Raw genomic sequence first — 21,425 nt, forward strand, 5'->3', positions numbered from 1 at the left:
TCTCTCTTTGAAGAGTCCGGATCCACTCCTTGCGCAGGAAATTCAATCCCTGCTGGAGAAAGGTGCCATAGAACTGGTAAATTGACAAGGGGGGTCCTGGGAGTCTCTCTGCCAGACATTAGTCCTGGTTACGAGAGACTTACCCAGAGTCTTTTAGCTCACTATATTTCACAGAGAAGAAATATCCCAAACATATCAGTCTTTGTCCTGCCCTGGGGCAGTCCAGCACTGAAATGCTAGGCAATTCTCCTCTGAACAAGAGTACCAACAGCATCCCCAGACACGTGTTTCGGTCTGGTTGGACCTCGTCAGTAGGGAGGAGCTTCTGTGAAAGATAGTGAGCTAAAGACTCTGGGTAAGTCTCTCGCAACCAGGACTGATGTCTGGCAGAGGGACTCCCAGGACCCCCCTTGTTAATTTGCCATAGAACTGGTGCCTGTAGCAGAGAGGAACAAGGGATGGTATTCTCCTTATTTTTTGATTTCCAAGAAAGTAGGGGATTGAGACCCATCATGGACTTGCGCGGTTTGAACAAACACCTCAGGAAGGACGAGTTCAAGATGGTTACCCTCTCTGAAGTCCTCTAGGCCCTTCAACTTCAGGACTGGTTGGTGTCTCTCGACCTCAAGGACGCTTATTTTCATGTGCCGATACATCCAAAGCACATGAAGTACCTGAGGTTCGCGGTTGGCGACTCGCACTTTCAGTTTCGGGTCCTGCCGTTTGGATTGACCTCCACCCCATGGGTCTTCACCAAGCTCATGGTTATGGTGGCAGCGCACCTCAGGAAAGGGGGATTTACGTCTACCCCTACCTGGATGATTGGTTGATCAGGGGGCGCTCTCCCAAGCAAGTCCTGGATCATCTGTCGGTCACCTGCCACTCCCTCCACAAGCTGGGCTTCTCCCTCAACTTGAAGTCCCATTTGACACCAACTCGGAGGCTCCAGTACATCGGAGCTGTGCTCGACATGTGCCTGGGGCAGTGTTTTCCTCCCCAGGTGAGGGCTCATCATATTCAGCAGATGGTGCACAAGTTTCAGCTTGCCCAGAGTCTCCCTGCGTTCGAGTTCTTGAGGTTGCTCGGTCTCATGGCATCCTGCATTCTTCTGGTGCCAGAGGCCAGGTTGCGGATAAGATCTTAGCAATGGGCACTCAAGCTCCAGTGGTCTCAGTCCTCCGGCAGGATGTCGGACCCTGTTCAGGTACCGTCCTAGGTTGCCCAGGACCTTCTGTGGTGGGCCGTTGAAGGCAGTCTGATGAAGGGAGCTCCATTTTGGTTACCCTGGCCGGAGGTGACGATCGTGACGGACCCATCCCTCACGGGATGGGGAGCTCATGCCAACGAGTTGACAGTCAGTGGTTGTTGGTCTCCGTCGGAGTCAAGACTCCATATCAATCTGTTGGAGCTGAGGGCCGTCAGGCTAGCCCTGAAGGCTTTTCTGCCGACTGTGCGAGGGAAGAATGTCCTGATCCTGACGGGCAAGACGGTGGCCATGCACTACCTCAACAAAAAGGGGGGGGGGCAGGGTCACTTCCTCTGTGCAGGGAGGCGATGCAGCTCTGGTTCTGGACAATTCAGCAGGAAGTTTCGATCTCGGCAGTTCATCTGGCCGGAGACGAAAACGAGACAGCGGATGCTCTGAGCAGGCAGAGCGCAATCTTTCATGAGTGGGAGTTGGTTCAGAAGATTCTCCTGGAGATCTTCACCCTTTGGGGGACCCCTCAAGTGGATCTCTTTGCCTCCAGTGTCAACCGGAAGTGCGAGAGGCTCTGCTCGTGGGAATTTCCTCCAAGAGGAGCCTTATGAGACGCGTTTGTGGTGGAGTGGTCATTCCCACTGCTGTACGCGTTTCCTCCAGTCCCTGTCATCCTGCAAGTACTGCGGAGGTTACGGAGGTTCGGTTCCCGGATGATCCTCATTGCTCCGGCGTGGGACCGGAGGACGTGGTCCCCGGACCTTCTCGACTTGTCCATCAGCCCTCCACGTCGTCTTCCCTACTGAGACGATATGCTCTCACGGGAGGGGGGGGGTCGGGTTCTCCATCCAGAGGTCAGATCCCTCAACCTTCACGCTTGGTTTCTGAAAGGTTGAGGTATAAGGATTGGGACCTCCCTGAGGACGTGATGGAGGTGTTGCTCTCGGCCAGACGGCCCGTAACAAAGTGCCTGTACTGTTGCCGTTGGCGTAAGTTCTGCGACTGGTGCAGGGTTAAGAATGTGGATCCTGTTGCATGTGACATTCCCATGGTTCTGTCTTTTTTGCTTTCTTTGGCCCACAGGGGCTTGGAAGTGGGTACCTTTTAAAGGTTACCTGGCGGCGCTGTCCATATTTAAGCGCTCGTCTGAAGTGTTCCTATTTTTAAATTCCTTCAATTTCTCAGTTTATGAAAAGGCTCACTAACGTGTTCCCTCTGTCACCGTTCCAGGTGCCCGGTTGGGATTTGAACCTTGTTCTCAAGTTTCTGATGGGTGCTCCGTTTGAGCCTTTGCATTCATGCCCTTTGAGACTGTTGGCTCTTAAAACTGTATTTTTGGTTGCGGTCACTTCCGCTCGCAGAGTGAGTTAAAGGCACTTTCAGTTAAGCCACCCTTCACTGTGTTTCATAAGGACAGGGTTGTCCTTGGAGTTCGTCCGTCCTTCCTTTCTTCCGAAGGTGGTATTGGAATTTCATTTAGGCCAGAAGGTTGTTCTTCCGGCGTTTTATCCTCCTCCACATCCTGGTAAGGAAGAGGAGAGGCTCCATAGGCTTGATCCTAGGAGAGGATTGAGCTTTTATATTTCACGCATGTCCCGGGTCAGAGTGGACGATCAACTCTTCATTGATTACGCTGGAAAGCGTTTAGGACAAGCTGTGACGAAACAGACTTTGTCTCGCTGGATTATTCTGGCTGTTTCTGGGTGTTACCGCTTGGAGGGTAAGGACCCACCGGTCGGCTTGTGGGCCCATTCTACCAGGGGTATGGCTGCCTCTACTGCCCTAGAGAGGGGTGTTCCTATTCGTAACATCTGTGATGCAGTCACCTGGGCTTCGGTACATACTTTTGTAGGTCACTACTCCCTCGATTCCATCCGTGGGCAGGATCTGGCCTTTGGAAAGGCGGTCCTTTACTCTGCAATTTGATTGGGCATTCTAAATTTCTGTTTTCTAAATTCTTTTCTCCCCTCCTTGCATTGGTACTGCTTTGGGAGTCTGTCATAGATATGGAATACGTTGGAGGACCCAATCCCCTCGAAGAAGTTCCTCTCTTACCTGGTAACGTTCTTTCGATGGGATGGTCCGACAACTTATTCCATATCGCTCCCTCCCTGCCTTCCCCGCTACAGAATTTCTTATGTGATTGCAGCTTACGTTTCCGCAAGGCTTTGTGCGTCAGACTGGCTGCAGACTGGTGCCACACGTTCTGGTAAAAAACTACATCTGAGGCTACGGGCGTTGTGCGTCCTACTTTTTAACATGCAGTGACGTCGGCCGTCGGAGGATGTCCTCGAGGGCAGCGTATCGATGTCATTGATGCAGACGCCGAAGATTTTCCGAAGCAGCACAGCTGTGGTGATTACATGTCATAGATATGGAATATGTCGTGGGACCATTCCATCGAATTTTATTTTTTGGGGAGTATTTGCCTATTTTTAGGTGGTAAAAGTGGTCAATCCACCACCCTCCTGATCTGTAGGGCTGCCCATAATTATCTCATACCACCACACTATTGTTCTGGTCTGCACAGCCTCTGTGCTAACGCATTGAACCTGAGTCAGCACTTTTCATTGTGCGAGAAGCTTTAATGGTGGAGAACTCATAATATCGTCTACTATTGTTCCAGTGTATCGACAGTTTAACATCGATGCTAAAAGGGAAACCAAAAATAAGTGATTTTATATCCCCGCAAGTTCTAGAACTTGCGAGCAGTAGAAGAAAGCAGAACCTCTGTCATTTTTATGGTGGAAGGTAGACCATTATTGGGTAGGGATTTAGGCTATGGTTCTCTGCTTGTGGATTAACATAGCCTCATCTGTTCTGGGGACACAGCAAGCATTGGTGGCGTTGGTGCCTGCTAGGAACCCATCCTGCATGATCACACACCATTCTAAATGTATTAGAAAATGAGAAATTGAATAACCTAAGCAAGATCCTATTGTCGAGAGAATAATATTCCTACCCGGTACAAGCCTGAAATGTTAAACATACCTGTGTAATTTTTCTAAGCTGGCGCAGACTCTTTTAAACTTAATTCATGGCCCATACTGTTAAAGGAAACGGAGAAGAAAGTGGAATTTTGTGCTACTGTGTTTGGCATTTGAGTTGCTTTGTACCAGTCCAGGAACCGTTCCAGTGCAAACAACACTGGAATTTCTTAAAAGTGGAGTAGGTGGCATCGATTTCCCTGCTCGGTTTACCTTTCTCGCATCTGGCAACAACCTATTCTCCACCCCCTTCTTCGCCTGACTGGTAGCCAAGGAGCCCCGCTGGAGTCTGGGTAAATTCGCAGGGCCCGTGTAATCGAGTGAAGAACAGCGATTTCCTTCTAAACTGATGGTTTGGGTGTGCCTAGTCTCAACCTACCGGCATCAAGCCCCTCCTAAAAGTGTCAAGTGCCAGCTCTGGTAAATCTCTTTGCATTTTAAAGATTTCAGTTGTGCGCCTCATACTGTCAGCTTTTTTTTTTTTTTTTTTTTTTTTTTTTTTTTTTTGCAAGGAGCCTTTTGAGAATCCCTTTTGAAAAGCCACGTGAACAGGAGCAGCTACGCAAAAGCTGTGCAATAGCTTGGGTTTTATGATAAATAAACGGGTTTTTTTCAGTGTTATTTTTATTTATTTTTAGTCCCAGCCATGTATGAGCACCTCACCAGGCGTGTGATTCTTCGAGAGTTGCTTTAGGTTTACCTTACTAGTGCACTCCCTTTGTTAATGGGCGGTGATTCCCCTATTGGCTATTGGGGTCCAATAAAACATTTCACTGGAAAGAGACAGAAAACCTAAACACCGAAGGTGGGGTGTTGTTCATCATTACTTCAGACTCCTTAGGCCACTGGTGTGACACTAGCCTCAGGCCAAAAGCTGATTGCCTCTGAAGCACAAAATGAGCTATGTTGTAGAAAATCTTAATTTGCACCACCCAGCACAGTTTTTGTAATTCTGTTGTCTATTGTTGAATGTAGGAAGCAAACGGAGTTTTAGTCCATGTAAATAAGCAAGGGCCAAACACATTAAAATAAGTTGGTGATTAGTAAAAAATGCAGTTTGTTCATACTGTTGATCCTTACTCTATTGGCATTTCCCCATCCACCCACCTTCAACACACAATTGGAATAATACTCCTATACTTTCATCTCTGCATGTAGGCTGTGCCACAGTACCATCTACATTGTGGCGGGTTGGAAACGTTAACAAGGATATGGCTCGAAATCCTTCTTGTTTTTGGCACTAGAACTTGATACCGTCAGTCTTGGCGTCTAGTGTCCACCCTCATTTTGAAGTGAAGGAGGCAGAATCTTAAGAATGAAAAGAAAACTTGCCAGGATCCTGTTTCTTATGTTTGGTGTCCCGTCTCTGAAGCCGGGGCCCTACTTTCAATGTCTTTCATTGTTTGCACGTCCTATCGTTTCAGAGCCTGTCCGTGCCAGGTAAAATTATGCAAATGCTTGTGTCCTTGCCAGACCAGTAGATTTTCAAGCTTCGGTTACTTTTAGATTTCTACTTTTAGATTTTTTTTCTACAGAAATTGAGAACTAGATAGAATAGCAAATTGTGTTAGACACGTTTATAAAGTATGCAATATCACGTTTATTTACCTGCTCATAAAAACGAAGCCCATGTCCTATGAGCATCATAATCTGGGTCTCCAGCCTGCTTGGAAGCGTTCGTAACCAAAACACCACTCTACCTAGCTGGGACACTTGCCATCTCTGGAGCCCAGTGCACCACCAGAAGCCACTGCATTGCCAGGCTTGAAACAGAACTACATGAGGGCGGAAAAACGGAAACGGGTATTTTCCTCTTAGGCAACCTGTTTTTTTTAACAAGTTATTTTATTTATTGTGCATTTGTAAGGCGCTTATAAATTAAGTAAATTGTGTTTCAAAGCGCCCACACAGGGCAACTGGGAGGGTACATGGGAGTGAATGAAATATAACAATGAAAGATAGGCGGACTTACTAGGTCTACCTACTAGGCTTTGTGAGCATTCAGTACTTGCAAGTGCATAAAGAGAGAAAGAGTGAGGGCATAAGGGATACGTGCTAGGTGTATCGGGTAGGGAGTGAGCAACTCTAAGTGGCATGGTGGAGGGGTCAGCTGCCGATAAATAGGTGCAGGCCTGTGGTGGCATAGGCCGGAGCATGCCAAGGCAAAGTGCTGGGAGGGGTGGAGGCTGTAGGCGATTGGGTGTGGGAGGCCAGGACCTAGGAGGACGCATAAGGACCCTGGTCACCAATCTCAGCAACTGTGGGAATTAGCAGCGGGGGGGAGGGAGGGAGGAAGGGAAGGAGGAGGTGAAAAAAGTCTTGAGGAGTTTCCAGAATTTGAGGAGATCTGGCTCAAGACAAAGAGGAAGACTGTTCTATAGGAGGGAGCCTGCGGAGGAAAGATCGGCCACCAGCTTGCTGTTTAGCGAAGCGCTTAACACAGAGTTGGTGACAGAGGAACGTAAAGATCTGTAGGGAGAGTATTTAGTGAGATCAAGTTGTAGATGGTGTGGTCCCTGGCCCTGGACAGCCTTCTGGGTGATGCAGAGGATTTGAATTTGATCATTGCAACAACCAGGAGCCAGTGGAGAGTTTTTAGGGCTGGAGAGATGCAGTCGTTGTGCTTGAGGCCAAGGATTAGTTTTGTAGCCCCATTCTGGATTAGCTGGAGGGGTCCTAGGGAACAAGAGGGTAGGTTAAGGAAAAGGCTATTCCAGTAGTGGAGCCTAGAGAGAACCAGTGCCAAGTGAGGAAAGGAAGAATTTCTTTGAGGAGGTGGAGTTGAAAGTGGGACTTCTTGGCAAGGTCCTGAATGTGAGGGATGAAGGAAAGAGAGGAGTCAAAAATGACTCCAAGGTTTCTGGCTTCAGGTGCAGGAGATGGGGGCGAGTCCATAGAGGTTCGCCACACTGAGGGACAGAAAGAGGAAGCAGGAGCCCCAGTAGGAAGGATCTCCGTCTTGCTGCCGTTGAGGCAGAGATCATTGGATGTACGCCAGGACTGGATATCAGATAGCCAGTCAGGAATGATGAAGGAGGTGAGATGAGGATCATAGGGAATTTTGAAGAAGAGTTGTGTGTCATCTGCATAACATTGGAAGTTTGGGGAGACGGTGGAGATTCGTTGCGCAAGAGGAGCAAGGTAGTAGTTAAAGAGCCTGGGAGAAAGGTTGGAGCCCTGGGGGACACTGCAGGTGGAGATGGAGGTGGGGGAGGAGAAAGAGCCCAGAATAACCTGGGATGGACGGTCACTGAGGAAGGAGGATAGCCAGTCCAGTGCCCGCTCCAAGATAACCAGGGTATTGTGGAGCCGTTTTATGAAGATGGAGTGGTTCACTGTATCAAATACAGAGGAGAGATCAAGTAGAATGAGAACCACTGGAGAGTTGGAATCAAGAGATGCAAGCAGTTCCTCACAGGTGTTCAGAAGAGCAGTTTCCATGCCCCCGTGCCATCACCGATCAGACTGGTCTCCTCCATCCTACACTTATGTAAACCCTACTTTTCAAATAACACCAATCACTCCACTGAACCCTAATTCTCCCTCTACACCTCCTCCATCTGCTTTCACAATACATCCCAGTACCCCTGGTAGTCCTGTACCCGTATTTGTACACCACCCCATTGTTTCCCAGCTACGTTCACGCTATATAGATCACATACTACAGTGGTACTAGTTAAGTGGCTTATTAGTGTAGTTTACTCCTAAAATTAGGTCATTATTGCCAATGAAGTCAAGTGATGAGTTCTGATTAGTGACATGACTGACCAGTTGCAGGACCTCTGCTGTACTGCTGCCCCATGTGACGATTAACTCCATGATAAAAATGTGTTTTCACATTTGCACGAGCTACTTACTATGTAACCAGAAAATTCCAGTGTTTCAAAATGTAAATCTACTTGCCCAAAAATATTAACTCCCTAAAAATTATTTTGCTCCAAACTTCCCAAAATACGAAGGAACATACTCTTACCTTAAGTTCTTATCTGGATACTTGATGTGATTGCGTCTCTCCATTCAGCATCTATAGTTCTGTATCTGCATGTGTGCAAAATGTGGAAGGTCCGTAGACCTATTTACCTAATTGCGTCTCTAGAGCCACAGATTGGCAATATTTCGACTTGAACATTGGATTCAATGATTGTTTAGATCAGTGTGCTTCGAAGTGTTTTGGAAGTGCTTCGAGAGTCTCCCTCCAACACCCACCCCCCCACTACACCCTTCCCCCCCGAGCAAGATTTTCGGGAGTTGGGCTACCTATGCATTACTAGACATGGGGTAGCTCGCAGGGGATTGGATCAGAGGTGCAAGGCATGCCCACCGACCCATCTGTGACCTTTGCAGTCTAATGCAAACCTCTACACAAGGAGGGGGAAGCCTGATGTTTTGATTTTGCTTCCCATTGGAATCAATATAATGCAGTTGGCTTGTTATAAGTGTGGATATCTCGTAATTTAAGTTCTCACCACAGATGGGGGGCCAGCCTGCACTTTGCAAGTTTGGATCCTACGTCTGGGATGACTCGGCTCTTTATTCTTCCAAGGTTGATAAAACGCGGTACCATTACATTGGGTAATAATAATATATGTTACTGCAGACCTGACCAACAGGAAGGGCTTTTATAAGAACAACATTAATTTTGAAAGAGCTTTTTTTTATTTTTATTTTTTTTAAGGAGGGTAACACCATTGTTAAAAATGTTAGGTTGTAAGCTTCTAGCAAGCCATGAAATGTTAAGCACCAAATTTCACACTCTCAACGGGTCAATTCTCACTAGCCAATGGCTAGTGGTGTGTGCAAATTCTGCGCCCTGGTAACATCTTCCAAATGGAAGGAAAGTTGCTAGTTATGCATATGTGGAAGAGGGTTGGGGACATAGGCCTACGCCATTTATCTCATGTCCCATATAGTTTTATTATGTAAGTGTGGGACGCATAGGTTCCATCCTCGCAGCATGAAAAGCTTTGTGAATAGGAACAGGAGTGCTCCAATGAGGAGCATGCTCCCTCACAATAATAGCTCAGTGTTCTACTCCCTCTCGTCTTCCCCTCTCATGCTTACTCCACTGGCCCGTCTCTCTCTTCCCCCCCCTCCCTCTCTTATTCTCCTTCTCTCTTGCTTTCTCTTTTTCTTTCTCTCCTCCGATCTCAAAAGGCATTGATCACAGGTGGGGTTGATTTGTCGGGAGCAGGCAGTCGATGTGGTGGAGCACGCATTATATGGTTAGAAGTGTAAGTGAAGGACATGCTGTTGGGAATTTTCTTTTTTTTTCTTCTTTTTTGAAAAATGGGTCCAAAATGATACGAGTTACAATTGGTATATTTTATAGTGGGTTTTCTATGGTTGCATATGGCAAAACTCCAGGATGTTAGGTCAGCAACGGTATAAAGGAGCATTTTCGGATTGCCTCTGCCCAAAGATATATTCCAGCATTCTCACTTGTGCAACATGCTTATGATGCAACATCCACAATATCTGCCAGCATTCCCACTGTGAAACGCTTTCATGTTGGTGCCAATAATAAATGTGAATATGATCACTATAATGCACATATTCAAGATGGGTTGTACTGACAATATGTCATCATGAGCCTGTAAAATCATTTTTCATGCTGCTGGTGTCCAAATATATGCCATTATCACCACTCTAAGGCCTTTCAAGATGGTGTGTTGATACAAACAATGTAAGCCATATAGATACAAGGCCAATAGTACACAGGAACTCGTTAACACATTCTCATGATGTCTGTGGCCAACATTCATCAGCATTTCCACAATATAACATGGTCATAATGTCTCACCCGAATATATGCCAGCATTCCTACTGTAAAACGCTGATGAAGCAAAAGAAAAACCATGACCGCATGCATTGAAGAAAATAAAACTCCTGCTATGAGAAGAAACATCTGAAGCTCGTAGTACAGCAGTGCTCCAGATAAGATTTGGAAGTGGGAGTATTTTACTCCCGAAAAAAGTCGGTAGTTAAATTATTTTTTGAGAGTAAAGATGCAAGTTCAGTTCCCAATGGGGGTATTTTATAGGCAAGTACAAATGTTTTAATCGGAAAACAGAAATGTTTCTGTAATCATTATTTCTTTGCACCAAGTTATTCATACACATTAAAAGATACATGCTTGCTTCTTCCGATCAGGCAGTTATAACAGTAGTTTCTTCCTGTGGTTCTACATGCACTACTGGCCCAAACATTTCCATATAGTTGTGTGAGTGAAAGACGAGGCACAAGGTCCTCCTACCAGTTTCCTATTTTTTGTTGGGAGTATTTTTAGTCCATATTTTAATTTTTTGGGAGTATATGCCTATTTTTAGGGAGGACAAGTAGCTGATACACCCCTTATCTTTAGGGCTTTGTACTGTACAGGAGTGTCAGATCATTGTAATAACAATCCTCCAATTTGTATTTTTGAGTACCTATCGCCTTATTTCTCAGGATTCACTAGCCACAGGCAGTGTCTGGTTATTTATACAACAGCAGATTGAGATGGGGAAAGTCTGCAATGGAGAACTTGGCAGAACATAAAATGGTCAGGGGTTGGGAAGGCCCATTCTGAGGATACGTGCGCTGGTTATCGAGCAGGCTTATTTAGTTGGTGGTCCCTCTGGCTGGTTCTGTGGACCGTTTTTCAGAACTCGGGATCTCATTGGTGCTAAGCAGCAATGACTCCATAACATGCGGAATTTAACTCTCTGGAGCTCTTGGTGAAATCTTTGCAGACTTTAATAAATTGTGTGAGTTGAGGCACGGCTGGAAACTCAAATGTAGGTTTTCAGAAGATTGACCTTACAGATTCTCTAGGTTTTCTATAGATGAAAATCCAGATATAAGCAGTTCCCAGGAGCATAATATTGGCACTCTTCGTGGCATTCGATTTGGGCACCTACACTTTGAATTAACTCCCCGATAAGCATTAGTGATTAACTCGGGCCATTTCTCTTTTCAAGAGAATCTACTGACTCCACAGGCATTTCGGCTTGTCAGTGTATCGGAATGGCACTTGCAAGAGTCAAACAGCTCAAACATTTTTTTAATATTTAGCATTATAATGATGCCTGTAGTATGTTTCTGAAATGGAGGTCATCTAATTTCATAATGCTCCATGCCAAAAACATATTGCACTCGTGTACCTTTGCTGTGGCAGTCTCTGACATCTCCAGCAACTACCCTGCAGTAGCAGCAGGGCTGGTTCAAAGGTCGCCTGTGCATTCCTGAACAGCTATTGGTATTGGACACACAAAGTTCCAACAGTCAGAAGTGGCTTTTTAATTGTCTGCTTCTCTGCTTCAAAACATAATATTTGCGTACCCCAGCATCCTTGTGGCACATTCAACACAAAATATAAGCCTCATCTGGATATGTCATTGTGGGTACTGAGGCTCCAGTTATACAGTCTCAACATCTGGATGTGATATCATGGCCCGTTTGGTGAAGGGATGTACCCACAACAACTCTATGGGACCCTGCCTAGGATGTTGCCTCTCTGATCTCCCTGAGGAAGACAGTCACCTTTCTCCAGAGTTCAGGAACCCTTCCTGGGAGAGCCCCATGGAGCCAGTGCTTTAAAGACTGTCCTGATATGACAATGACCCTCTTAAACCAGGGTGCTGATTACTGGATTTCTTTTGAAGTAGGCAGATGTAGGCATGATTTGAGTTGGAGAATCCCAGATAAGAGGTTTAATTCATAGTGAGTTTCCACCATCTTGAAATTTGCTAGGGCTTCTTAAACTTTTTGCCCCCTTCCCCAATTCCTGCAGACAAAGCACTCTGGGCATGAAATCAGAAAGCAAGTTACTCCAGCCTGGATTGGACCCCTGGCAAAAGGGCTGCTTCAGACCCATCCCACTGTAGCAATTTGTCTTGAAAAGGCTCTAAGTGATTTCAATCCAGCACTCCAACTAAGTCCATGCCTAGTATGGGATGCCTAATGGAAACCCTTATGTATATATTTTTATGTCAAAAGTTTGTTTAATTCTGGATGATGTACCCTTATATATCGCCCCTCTCTTTGAATTCCCCCGGTCTCGCTGAACCAAGAAATAGGTTTGTTTTGCAAATTAAAAGATTTATTTGAAAAATTGAACAATATATAGATTACACGTTTATGAATATTATCTAAATATCACACTTATGAATATGAACAATGATCAGCAATGGGTAATGTTACAATATCAACAATCTCTTTAATCAGTTAGGAGTAGGAATAGGAAAAATAATATATCAGAGAATACTTTGTATGGGTTCAAGAAAATGCAATGATAGGAAATAATGTAACACAGAAATAAGACTTGATATGATTTCAACCAAAGACTATGTAATCTCTCTTTCCCCCATTTGTTACTCCCTCCCCCCAATGTGCAATATGAAGATATGGAATGAGGGCACACAGGTATCAGGAATAACAATCGCTAATGCAGTTCTATCCCGATTCCCCCAGCAAGCTTAGAGAGAACAGGTATGATTTTAAACAGGTCAATTGCTTTTAAATGTGATTTGAAATGAAAGGGAAAAATGCCAAAATTGATTTTAATTTGCTAAATGAGATTCAGAACTAGTGAGAGTGGCTTTGAATTGGTTCAGGTCAACACTAGCAATGATTTATGAATGATTAGCAAATGGAAAACGAAATTCAGAAGTTGAAAGCAAGAAATGGCTATTTTACATGAAGTGAAATTGAGCCAAATTGCGAATTCGCTGCAACTTTTCCGCGTGTGGGAAACGCAATCGTGGAAAAACTATAAGGAGTTGGAATGTCGTTTTGGGTTCTTTTTAAAGCTGAGGATGTTGGCTTCAAAATTACATTTACATCTCGCTTCTAGGACGGTTCAAAAGTTACAGAGGATTTAGTAAAGGTAGATTTTTCAGAAACAGAGTCAAGATTTCAAAATGACAGTTTGCACTTTAAAGATTCGGAACCAATATGGACTTCTACTAAGGGGCTATGAAAGTACAAGATACCCAACGGGACAACCACCAGAACAGGGCGCCAAGACACTTGACTTTCTTCAAAATATCAGTGCATAGATGATTATCGCTACAGTTATCACAGACAATATAATGAGAAGAATTCAGGATGGACACAAGATTCTATAATGCAGTTCTGGATAGGTTGAAATGGATTGAATAGGATTACTTTAAACTAAGAGATGACTATAGACAGTTCTAGACTAAATACTCACTCCTATGGCTTTGGAATGGAATGGACCTGTCAAGGGTTTGGACTTTACTCGCCACCGGACAGGATTCAGGGCACCTGGACTCTGCTCTCATCAAGGCACTCTGGTCTGAGCAGCCTTTTGGACTGGATCGGACAGGTTCTGGATTACAGCCCTGCTGGACAGATCTGAATCTTGGTTCTAGCACGGGGTTCTTGGCCAGAAGCAAAACAGCTCAGCTAGGCTGTTGAATGGTTTAGTTAGGCCCCGTGGCAGTTTAGGGGTTAGAATCACGTTGCAAAAGATTCTGAGGCCTGCTGAAAAAGGGTCCAGCTGCTTGGGTTTGGACTCTCTGCTTCAAAGTTCTAGAGTTTGGTTCTAGAGTCTGGTCTCTGGATCTGTCTGGAGCCTGGATCTTCCTGCAGGGTGCTTCGCCAAGAAATCATTTGAGGAGTGGAAAGTGTCTGCCTGTCCTCAGCAGTCCCTATTTATGTATATCCAAAGTGGGTGGGGAGGCTGATTATCTATGCCCAACCCTCTAAGGATGTGATGGGTCAGAGAATTTCCCCTCTCCTGATTTGAGAATGGAGCAGTGTGTCATATGTGTCAGAGTGACACGATGTTTATGGCACAAAGGAAATCCCTCCCCTTTACTTTTACATAGAAACTCTATTTTTCCCAAAAAACATATTTCCAAGATACACAAGTTGTTCATAATACATAATTATATGACAGATTGCCTAAGTGTTAAGAACTGAAACACAATGGATACAGGAGAATGATTCAAAGGTTCTCGTAAAAGGATACAGACTGGTAGCAATAAAGGATACACTCGAAGTCTTCTTCCACCGGAAGATGTCAGGTAAGGCGTAGTGTATCAAAAGAGAACCTTCTAACTAATGTCACTCTCTGACTAGTAAAACCCACAGTCAGATAGAGCTATTAGTGGGAAGGGCGTGAGTGGACCAAGATTCACTGGATATTGATAAAGAGGAACGAATTTAGAATGATGATTGAAATGAAGGACAATAAGAACCTATGTTGAACACACTAACCTGGATGTGTAGCCAAGGAAACCTGGATGTGTAGCCGAGGAAACCTGGGTGTGTAGCCAAGGAAGTCTCAAGAAGTCCGAAGAATCCACAGAAACAACGGCAAGGAAAGGGTAGTGAGGGATCTAACCCGAGCGGAATGAGGGCCGCACTAGAGACGGGTTGGTGCACACACAGGAAAGCGTCTAGAGTCCAGTGCACGTGTAGAAGGAGAGTATGAGAATCTTGATCCAGCAAGTACAAGTCCTTAATACAGTAGAAGTTTGATGAGCGCAGGATCTTGGTAGATGGAGGCAGAGCCGTAATCTACAGGGTGTTGGAGCTGCCGGGTAGACAGCCAAAGTCTCTATACAGCAATAGGAAGCTGCGGTGTGGAGCAGCAATGCGGCAAGCTTCCAATAGAAATAACAGGAAGATGCCGCGGGTAAATGGTGGGACTCCGTTTGAACGAGGAGTGAAGAACCGCGCGCGAGCGCGGTAGAAAGGGGCAGATCAAGAAAAGCTGGAAGTTGCCGGGATATGTGTCGGAACGCGGGAAGGCAACCGTACCTTAGGAAGTAGAAAAGCGTCTGCGAAAAGCAGAAGTAAGCTCCGGAACGCAAAATGAGTAACAAACGATCAGAAGCGCGGTTGCAAGACTTCCGCTTCGTTAAATGGAGTCAGCTGACGTGCGTAGGACACACGTGAACGTAAACGTCATCGCGTTGGTCATGTGATCCATACATTTGGATTAGCGCCTCCCGGATAACTTCCATTGAGTGTAGAACGGTCTAGCCGCTCTCAAGGCTGAAGAAGCCAGAAAACAGGAACGTTTGGGTTTCACAACGGAGCCGGGTGGAGAGGGCGGAGAGGTAGACATGACACTAAGGTACATTTCTGTCCAACTCTTATCTTCCTATGAGCTATGGTTCATAAATGACAACTTTTTTGCGCTTTTGGTGGCTTTCTCAATGTTAGTTCTACACCAATTTTTATACATGCATGCACATCCTATCTGGGCAGTTTCCTTGTAATTTTTCATGTTCCTTACATAAACACAGTGGCTACAATATGAATAATTTCCGGGCTTCAGTCTCAGAACATCGCACAGACTCCAGATTAGTCTTAAACTGTGAGTGACTTTTCCATTTTAACAATCTCTAAGTTTCATATTTTTGTCAGTTCAGTACACTTTGCTATAAGCATTTTTCCAAAACATACATTTACACCAACTCCAATCAACAATTTCAGTTTGGCCCGCCTCCAGAGCTGGGCTGAGTCAGAGGGTCACATGGCCTGCCTTCCTGCCAGAGCAGTTTGTCAGTCACACCTGAATTAGCATTCCTATTCAGCCCAAGGAACCCATTGTTTCTTTCTCCAGGCAGCAGAGGAAATCTCCTCCCCTCCTGATTAACATGCCAATGTGATATCCTCCTTTTGGTGGGATTGAACAAGGTGTGAGTTTCTCAGGGGAATAAGGCCTCTTGGAAGTTTTAACTGAATCAGGTTACCTTCTGGTCAATTGTAACATAGTTCCTTGTGAAAAAAATACATTTATAAATTTAAAATAAGCAAAACCATCTTTAATTCCAGTCCTTTTTCAACATGAAAATCAATGTGTGGCACTCTTATATGGCATTTTGATGGAACTCTCTTCTTTGGCATAGTTTGAGTTCAATGTTCAACTTTACACATGATGGGTTTTAAATCGCCGGCTTCTGACAGAGGTGAGTAACTGTACTACACCCATTTTTGACAGCTTTCTTTCCCTCAAGTATCTTTAAAAAAGATTTTTGTTCTGATAAATACAATGTCAGCAAGAATCATATGTTATGTGGATTCTTGCAGTAGAATAATGTGGAACACCCAACAAGGAGGTTGGATCTTTTAGGTGGTTTGTGAGCCATGATTTTTGCAAATTTTTGACAATCAAGAAAACTGATTTCCAAACAGCTATGTTTCTTTTTGGCAATCGGCATTGCTTTTTCAAGTGATTTCAGGCTACTTCGTGGGTTGCCCAATGGTGGGTTTTGGCAGTGGTCTCCTGTGTTACCACTGACATAGGCAAAAGTGGACGGCGGACTATTTTTCAGATTTTTACTGCGCACTTTCTGGTGATTTGTAGCGAGCAGCATGCTTTCCGGCGGCCATTTCTGATGCTTCTGCTGCCAGCAATGCACAGTAATGATGCAGGGCCTGGACTAGTGGGTTGAGACATCCCACAGTTCAACCTCACCAAAACGAATACATCTTTGAACATCAAGGCAAGAAGGATTCACCTGGAACTCTGTTGGGGGATACAGTATATTCCAACGTACTCTGCAATAGAGTTGAAGGAAGATGGCTCCATAGAAAAGGAAATCCATTCTCCCTACCCAGTCCAAGGGTATGTTTGGGGTCAAACTACTGTGTGGACAAGACCTACTGCAGCTGAGGCAATCCAATTTAGGACCCGATCACTGGAGGGGACATATCCCCTTCAAGTACCCTCCTCAAACTCTCCTAGTTGGGAAGGGTAGAATAAAGCACACCTTACCTTCTGGAGACCCTGTAGACTATTTCTTTATTATTGAGTTTGTATTTTTATTAAGACTCTTTTTTCTTTTTATAGAACCTTGACGATTTCATTTATTTTTGTATCACAGCACTATTGTTGGTTAGCTGCTTTTGTACCAGATAACACCCCACCCGAAGAGTATAACCTGCCCACATTACCATAAGAGGAGAATGAGGTATACCTGCTGGGCTCTGCCTTTTTCACCTTTGATTGGGATCACTGCTGCTGTGGTACACGTAGTAGGACTTTAGTCACTACTCCTTGCTGTACTCCGGCAGAGTAGTATTTAGTTGCACACGGTTCTTGTGTATTCCAGACTTCCACAGCTTCAGGCAAATGCCACAGTTTCTGGTAGGAATTGCAACAGCAGACAGTCACACTATTCCCATTAGCAACTGAAACTAATCTGTGTATGGCTCATTGTTTTGGAGGCAAATGTATCTGAAGATGCTACAGCTTTGTAGTCCTAAGCCCCTTTGTCAAACATTTTAGATGTCTTTCATTTTTTACTAAAGTAACACCTTCATTATCAGCAGTGTCACATGATTAGCGTGCAAGAATTTGTTAGGGGGAAGTGAATCAAAACTAAAATGTGTCAGTCTGAGGCCTCTCAGTCTCGTCTGTGTACAACACAGTGGATTTGATCATAGAACAGGCTGATCAATGAAGGGTGCATGTCCCATCCCTTGGATCAATGGTCCATATTCAAGTGTAAGTCATATGCACCTGTCCACAATCTGCTGGGCCGTAACAGAGGTGTTCCCTAGCAGTAAACCTTCACTCATCAGCATGCGTTACTTAGTAAAAGGCAGTGGCTGGAGAAGGTAACCTACTTTAAACGGTTAAGAAAACAGAATTTTGGTAAACCTATCAAATTTCCCTATTCAGGATTAGAAGATTAAAGAGCATTGTGCATAAGCTATTGAGATTTGTTTCAGACTGCTTTCTTTAATGAAGTAGTTACTTAGTTCTTGACATCAAAAGACAACGTCGGGTGAGAAAAACGTACAGATCTCATCCCTTCGGCTAGATCATCACAAGGAGCAGAAAAGCAAATGGTCTGCATTTCATCTTTGGGGGATGGAGTTATTTATACCCTTAGCTGACATTTATCGCGTTTACTTGAAGGGTGTAAATCACCCTTGACATATAAATTGAATATCATAAGCCCACTTTTAAAGAAAACATTTCTTGTATCCATCTAATCTCTGACATTTACCCTGTTTTATAATTTTTGTCTAAAATTGGGTAAATAATCATATATTCACAACCTCCTTAATGCAGAAAATATACTTTACCCAGAAAAGTCCATCTTTTGTCCAGACTGAAAAGCTCAGCTCCAGTAGATTTAATCTGTCCTTTTTAAAACTTTCTTTTCTTCTTTTTAATACCGCACAGAAGAACTGGGCAGACCAAATTGCTTCTGGGAAATATAAATGAGAATTACAAAACAAAAGCGACAAACAAATTGCATTACGCAATAAACATCTCAACTCCAGCCAAATTTGCAGAAAAGAATATTTAAAACATGACATTGAGTGGTGAATCCTGTGGAACTCTAGACTTGATCTCAACTTGGTAGGATAAAGCTCTGCCTTGTTATCAAGAAAGATTGGACAGTAGGGGCTGCATATTCTGGGAAAAACTGAATTGTAGTCAGAAAACCAGTACATGTGAACCACAGTATAAAACGCCACCTAGAGAACAAGCACCTCCAAGTCTGAAACCTGACCCTCGTCGGCATAGGACTAAATAGTGGAGACTCTGTACAATGTCTAGATTGGAGTTCAGATTGAACGGAATCCATAGTCCTTTGCAAAGGTTTGAAATGGAGCCATGACCGTTGTTTCCAAGACTTTAGCTGCCCATGTTAGTCCAGCAATAGGCCGATCATCATAGTCTATCTGGATCCATGGGTGGTTTTATCTGCATAGGAGTTATTTAAGGCCAGGCAATACTAGGCAGACACATATTGTGCTGTCATCAGTGGGATTCCAGACTGTCCCGTGAAGGGCCAGGTGTGGACTATTTACCAAGGGTGTGTGGTGTAGTTTGGAAAAATATGATTGTGTCTAGATGTAGCTCCTGTTGCTTGGCCCTGGTCCAAGCAAGGGTGCCCACCTCCCTTTACCCAGACCAGGGACAGTCCCCATGGGAACCACCAACCCCAGCCCCTAGGCCAGCCATAGGGAGGGGCGCTGCATCTCATAATAAAATTGCTGCTAACAGGAAATGGCTACACTTTGAGTTCTTAGATCACTAATGGACACAGAAACCCCTCTTTGTTTATGAACATACTTCTCTTTTAAACTTTTTATATTTCCCTGGCATGATCACCACCTGACTGGGGGCATGCTATGTCAGCTCATGCTTCCTTGGTGGGGTATCAGGGACCCTTGGAGTGTCTGGCGCATCATACCCCTTACTTAAACTCTGGTACCACCCAAATGGAGTGTGAGGCAACAGGACGGCTTCTGTGGGTGGTTCTATCTCGCTAGGTAGCCTCTGGCAGGCTGCAACACTATCCCGCTACCTCACGCCAAGGTACCTCCCCTCGACCCCCCCCCTTCTCTACTTTACATTCATAAATATATTTAATATCCTACCCCTACTTAACTTTTAACTCTGCTTAGTATTCCGCCTAACACTTACCCCAAACTCTAAACTTCCAACTACTTACAGTCTACATGACTGTAATTGCATATATACTTTGGCAGACGGTGCAGGGAATTCTGTGCTTTAGTTGTCTGGTCTGTAAAATCGTCAAAGTAAGGTTTTTCTGCATTGATTCTTTTTAATCCTAGAAACAAATCTATGCGCTGTTATTTTTAGCTGGTACAAAGTTTTGAACAGGAACATGTCGTGGGTTTATTAAGTGCTGTGATGATATTGCAGAGGTTTTGGACTCAATGCCCAGTAATTGAGGTTGGATTCTTTCAGGGGGATGCTCCTGGCTGGCCTTGCTCTTCAAAGAGCACCATGTATCATGCTGCATATCATCTTCTCTCTCCACTCCTTGACGTGATTGTCTCACCCCATTCCTATACGACAGACCATTCTTGTTAGTGAGATTCTTCCATACATCCCTTTATGTATGTGGAACGTATGGAATACTATACCTGACCAGTGGTGGAAGCCACTTGCCAGCCGACGAGGTTTCAAACGTGTTTGGCAGGCAATGCAATGTTGCCATACCTCACTGAGCTATCTAGTAAACACAGCGTTGCTTCAGTTTATTTCAATTACTTGCTTGGAACAGACATCCATCCCGAGCTGCCACACAACACTGCACTTGCAGTGATCACCTGTGCCAAACTATGGAATAATAACTTCCCAGCTCAGAAGAGCTGTGCTAGGTTTTTCTTTTGCATTTAAGATTAATTTTCGATTAGTGCGGGCACCCTTTGCAGGATGGCTATGGTCTGTCATTCCCTCAAGAGGTGCATATGATGGGTAACTAGAAAGGAGAGAGGTGTACACAAAGCTGCATGCTGCAGAGGAGACTACCGGCAAGTGAACGCACCATGGATGCGTTTCGCTTCACTCTGTTTCTTTCCGATTTAATTGTATGGTTGAAAAACGCAGAGGTTTTCTAGGCTCACATTACTGAAGAGGTTTTGTATTAGGGGAGTTGAATGGAGCGGGGGACACGGGTGGTGAAGGGTGGAGTGAAGAGGGGGTGGTGCGTGGGAGGGTTGGGATGGTTTCACATTTGTCGGGCGTTGTGCAGAAAGGGCTGAACACGAGTCGGGGAGTATGTTGCACTAGCTTGTTTGTACGCTTCAACCCCTAAGAGCTTTCTAGTGTGTTATCTTTCCTATTTTGTGCAATGTACCAGGGGAATGCTCTGTAAATGTGTAGCAATGTAACATGAATGATAGCATTTCGGTTTTCTGTACTGTTTCTCAGGAAGTTCAGCATCCCCATTTCCTTTTTACGTGCTCACATGAAGACATTCAGTGCAGTGGTGCTCGAATCCGCCCCCTCCCCCCTTACTGCCATGTTCTTCTGCCAGGGTAACCCTGTTTTCCTAACACATGTCTCCTTGTGCACACAGAAATACATCATCTCTTTCAAGTGATGATTAACAGTGTGTTCCAGTAGAAGAGAAGGCCCAGTTACTAAGGCTCCAGGGTGGCTCCTGTCCAGAGCGCATGCACATAAACACCTTTACTCTACTCCAATGCATAGTTAAAACACACTGATCAGTTCCCCGCCAAGTAGATTGCAAGACACCTATACTTTGACAAGACCCCCTGTCCGTCACTTTAGTGATCAATGCCTTGCTGTGCCCGACGCAGAGTAAATCAGACGAACACTGAAGGCAGACGTGTATCAACTGCATTGGTTGCTGGCTGTTTCTTCAGCTCCGATAATATTTAAAAGCTAACCCTTGTTTAAAATGCTTGACTGCCAACAAAGCCATCCCTCCTTCTCTCACTTGCTTGATGTTTAGTGATTTTTAGAGCAGGCGCCTCTTATC

The 21,425-nt window shown here is 44.7% G+C and overlaps 1 protein-coding gene across 1 annotated transcript in view; it reads left to right on the top strand.

Annotated features, from left to right (window-relative positions):
• Window positions 1-21,425, top strand: part of VGLL4 (vestigial like family member 4) — an 819,879-nt gene that overhangs the window by 138,164 nt on the left and 660,290 nt on the right. The gene's annotated exons all lie outside the window — the stretch shown is intronic.

The sequence above is a fragment of the Ambystoma mexicanum genome, chromosome 2p, assembly GCF_040938575.1.
Source record: "Ambystoma mexicanum isolate Mex_15411 chromosome 2p, UKY_AmexF1_1, whole genome shotgun sequence".
Lineage (NCBI taxonomy): Eukaryota > Metazoa > Chordata > Amphibia > Caudata > Ambystomatidae > Ambystoma > Ambystoma mexicanum.